The following is a 4,798-nucleotide window of genomic DNA, read 5'->3' as shown; positions in this document are numbered from 1 at the left end:
ATCTCCACTGCCGGGGACGCCCCCTTAAAGAAACGCCCGCGTATCTCCTCGGGCCCTCACCCAGCGGTCACTCAACGGCGGCCTGAACAGTGCATGGTGGCTGCCTCCTCCCGGGTCACTGTCATTGATGCGGAAGCTTGGGAGTCCATGAGGGCCTCTCCGATGCCTTCGAAGGACTGGGAAGCTGTGGGCTGGGGGGGGTCCCCTCTCCTTTCTTCCTGGCAGCTGCACCATGGTCCTCCTTGCCCAGCATCACCAGCTGCTCCGGCCAGAGTCCTGCCCTGAGAGTGCTCCAGGTGGGAGCAGGCCTCTGCTTCTAGATGTACAGATTTGCGATACTCCAGGGACCCAGGCCCAGCTCCCTGCACGTCTCCTCGGCCCCAGTCTGTCCTGAGAGCAGGAACTGAGCAGCTCTGCAGGAGCCAGGCTGGAGGGGGGAGGGCTGCCCCTGGCCTCTCCTGGTAGGAACCCCAACTCTGAGCGCTACCCCCCAGAGTTCCCCTTGTTTGATCTTGGGAATCACTGCCTCTCTCGGTTTGGGCTGAAGAGCAGAGCGCCTCTCCCTCCCTCTACTAGATTTACAGAACAAAATCATAATAGATTACCCCAATTAATAATAATTAACCATGATAGATGAAACACTTATCATCGAAGCCATCCCTATGCATCATTTCATTTCCCCTGAAAGAAATATTCCTTTTTTTTCTTTTTTCTTTTTTGCTTTTTAGGGCCGCACCCACAGCATATGGAGGTTCCCAGCCTAGGGGAACAATCAGAGCTACAGCTGCCGGCCTACACCACAGACACAGCAACACCAGATCCGAGCTGTGTCTGTGACTTTCACCACAGCTCACAGCAACGCCAGGTTCTTAACCCACTGAGCAAGGCTGGGGATCAAACCTGCAACCTCGTGGTTGCTAGTCAGATTTGTTTCCGCTGCACCACGGCGGGAACTCCCCCTTGAGAGAAATATTCTATTGTAACCTGTGTCTTATGATGAAAAAGTTGAGATTTAGTGGGGGGGGTCAAACCACAACCAGGGGGCCAAACCTAGCCCCCCACCTATCTATCTATGGCCCACAGCTACAAATGCTTTTCCGATGTTTAATTCTTTTATTTTTATCATTTCTGACCGTGCCTGCAGCATGCAAGAGTTCCCGGGCCAGAGACTGAACCCGAGGCACAGTAGTAACCAGAGCCACAGCAGTGACAACACCAGGTCCCTAACCTGCTGAGCTACCAGGGAACTCCAGGTTTCATATTTTTAAAGGGTAAAAAAAAACAAAAACAAAAAAGAAAAGAACAAACCTCCAAAGAGGAATATGTTGTGACATGAGAGAATTATGTGACATTCAAATTTCAGTGGCAAAGTGTTAACAGGCACGGCCTCCCTCATTTGCTTACGAGGTGTCTCGGGCTGTTTTTGAACCACAACAGCAGGGTTGAGAAGCTGCATCAGTGACAGCTGGCCCAAAATATTCATTATCTGGTCCTTTCCAGAAAAGTGAGCCCACCCTGCCAAGGTTCATTTTTCTCCCTCACAGTTTCCTGGACTGGCTGGGAGGGTCTCCAGGCTGCAGAGCCTCTTTCTGGGGGAACTCTTCTCCCAGACGGAGGACGTGTGGGCAGAAAGACATGGCATCTCTGAAGCCCTTGGCTGGACCAGGCTCCCGCATCCCGCATCCTCTGCCCGCTGGGGTGGGAGGAGCCACAAAGTCACGCTCAAGGGCAGCAACTTCTAGTCCTGACACTGGGGGTGAGTAAAGGATCAGAGGCAAAGATTTCATTGACCACAGATGCAGATCCAGGATTTAAATGCAGGGCTGTCTGACTCAAGAGTCTCTGGGCTCACCCTTTTGCTCCACGCACTTCTGTCCTGGGAAAACAACCACAGGTGCAATAAAAAAAGAAAAAAAAAAATTTTAAAAGGGAGGAATTCCCATCATGGCTCAGCAGTTCACGAACCCCATTAGCATCCATGAGGACGTGGGTTTGATCCCTGGCCTCACTCAGTGGGTTAAGGATCCGGCGTTGCCATGAGCTGTGGTGTAGGTCACAGATGTGGTTCAGATCCCACATTGACGTGGCTGTGGTGTAGGCCAGCAGCTGTAGCTCCAATTCGACCCCTAGCCTGGGAACCTCCATACGCCATGGGTGAGGCCCTCAAAAAAGACAAAAAGACCAAAAAAAAGAAAGAAGAAGAAAGAATGGAAAAGCCATAAAGATACACAGAAAGATGCTATTATTGGGTCCAAGCTCATGCTGCTCACTGCTCGACAGGCCAATACATCGAGAGAGGAGTTGGGGGGCGAGGGATAGCGAAGCTGTTCATACAGATGCAGCCGGAGACGATGGTGGACTCGTGTCCCAAAGAACCATCTTACCTGCATTAGAGGTCAGGCGTCTTTTATATTAAGAGGGGAGGGAGCAAAGTCCAACACCCCCTGGTTCCGGGCCGGCGGGGTCCGGAGGGGAGGGGATGTGTTCATTTCTTCCACCTGCCATCACTCACAGGTGGGCCTGGCCTGGATGTTTCCTGCGAGGTCAACAGAGGTATTTTAGCTTAATGCTCATTACCTGGGAGGCAGGGTTCCCAGAGATGGGCCATCATGGGTACGTGAAGCTTACAGGCAACGCCCCTTTAGGGATTAACTTGGAACAGGACACAAAGTCCCTTCCTGGCTCTGGGCTTCCATCATTCTCCATCCACAAAGGCTCTTCCTCGGGGCCCCGGGTACCCCCCCAGCCCGTCACCGGGTCACGTAAGCAGGAGAGCCAGCCACAGTAAGCCCAGTCAAACGGCTTCTGAAAACCCTTGGAGAGCCTCACAAGGGCACGGAGGAGCCGTCGAGCTTCAGGGCTGCCATTGTCTATAACTGAATGCAAACTGACAGCAAGTGGAAAAATTCTGAGGGCCATCATTTCAATTACCCAGCAGGCATTCACGGAGCAAGGGTCTTTCAGAGTCAGAATATAAATAAGTCCTGTGTGTCCCGAAGCCCTTCCAGATGAGCAGGAGGAGACGGGAGAATAAACCTTCACGATGACCCCGCTGCCCGTTCTTCTCGAAGCAGGAAGGAGCAGACCCACTACAGAGCCTCCCGGTTGTGAAACATGAAGCCTCGAGGGAGCCAGGATCCATTAAGTATTTGTGGTGCTGAGTGACAAGCCTGGAAGCAGCGTGGGAGAGAATGATGAATAAATGCCCTGGCATTCCGGAGACTCAATGAGCCTCCCGCGGCCCCGAGTTGATTCTCCGTGTCATAATGGAATCAGACGCTTGCCAAGGAATCGACAGGAGGGAGAGAGAATTTATAAAACACGTACGTGTGACTCGTCCTGTGGCTGCTGTTTTGAAAGACGGGGAGACGAACAGAAGCCCAGCGGATCATCCAGTGATACTGCCACGCAGTAGAACAAGGCGAGGTGGGGCAGGCTTTATTTTCCAGCCCCACCGAGAACCCAAGAAGCCGAGGCACCGGGGACACGGAGGATCTCCGAAGAGCCAAGCGGCAGAAATATTGCACCTGATGAGCTGTCGTCTCGGTTCAAATCCCCACGATTTGTTCCTTCTGCACTGGGTCCCTGATAACATCGGGGACCTCTGGGCGATAGTCTTTACTCACACATGGAGAGGAATAAAACTACTATGTACTGAGAACTTATTCGCACCAGGCGTAAAATATGCTATGGACAGGGTTCTGTTTTTCGTTTGTTTTGTTTTTGAGTTTTTTTTTGTTTTTGTCTTTTCACCTTTTCTAGGGCTGCACCCGCGGCATGTGGAGGTTCCCTGGCAAGGGGTCAAATCAGAGCTGCAGCTGGCAGCCTACGCCACAGCCACAGCCACGGGGGATCCGAGCTGCGTCTGCGACCTACACCACAGCTCACGGCAACGCCAGATCCTTAACCCGCTGAGTGAGGCCAGGGATGGAACCCGAAACCCCCTGGCTCCTAGTCGGATTCGTTAACCACTGAGCCACGACGGGAACTCCAATGGACAGGGTTCCATTTAACCGCACCGAGGATATGGGCGTACCACAGTACGCGTGAAGAGCCAAGACTGCAACAGAGAGGTTCAGTGACTTGCCCGAGGGAGCCCAGCTCCTAAGGAAGGGAGCCGAAGCTAAAAATTGGCTTCTTCCGAGTCCGGGTTCTTCATTCCTTAGGCAGCCTCCCCCATGAGTAGGTTAAAATTCTACCTCCAGGAGTTCCCGGGTAGCCCAACAGGTTAAAGATCCAGGGTTGTTACTGCTGTGGCTCTGGTCACTGCTGTGGTGTGGGTTCGATCCCTGCTTGGGAATATTCACAGGCTGTGGGAGTGGCCAAAAACAAAAACAAACAAAAAAAATCCCAAACCAAAAAAAAACAAAACACTTGACTTCCAAGTGGATAATTTAGGCAATGTACGTTGCTGCAAGACAATTTTTTTTGTAAGATTAAGGCGTCATCCTCAGGGAGTTCCCATTATGACGCAGCAGAAACGAATCCGACTAGGAACCATGAGGTTGCAGGTTCAATCCCTGGCCTGGCTCAGTGGGTTAAGGAGCCGGCGTTGCCGTGAGCTGTGCTGTAGGTTGCAGATGCAAGGACCTTGTGTTGTCACTGCACTGGTCATTGCTATGGCTTGGGTTCCATCCCTGGCCTGGAAATTTCCACTTGCCATGGGGTAGCCAAAAAAAAAAGATGGAAAAGATGAGTCAAGCAGGCAATTCAAGAAGCTAGGGAAAAACAAAAAGACATGAGTTCCCTGGTGGCTCAGTGGGTTAAGGATCTGGTGTTGTCACTACTGTGGTGCAGG

General features: G+C 52.1%; 1 long non-coding RNA gene across 1 annotated transcript; it reads right to left on the bottom strand.

The window, feature by feature from the left end:
- Positions 1-1,275: 1,275 nt before the first annotated feature.
- On the bottom strand, positions 1,276-3,738 carry LOC125114661 (uncharacterized). The gene is made up of 4 exons (XR_007131870.1): positions 3,328-3,738; positions 2,932-3,170; positions 2,385-2,536; positions 1,276-1,876 (listed from the first exon to the last, which is right to left on the bottom strand). It is a non-coding gene; the product is annotated as an uncharacterized LOC125114661 (long non-coding RNA).
- Positions 3,739-4,798: the final 1,060 nt, after the last annotated feature.

The sequence above is a fragment of the Phacochoerus africanus genome, chromosome 14 (genome assembly GCF_016906955.1).
Source record: "Phacochoerus africanus isolate WHEZ1 chromosome 14, ROS_Pafr_v1, whole genome shotgun sequence".
NCBI lineage: Eukaryota > Metazoa > Chordata > Mammalia > Artiodactyla > Suidae > Phacochoerus > Phacochoerus africanus.
Note: the sequence above shows the minus strand (reverse complement) of the source record. Positions and strands in the feature narration are given on the sequence as shown.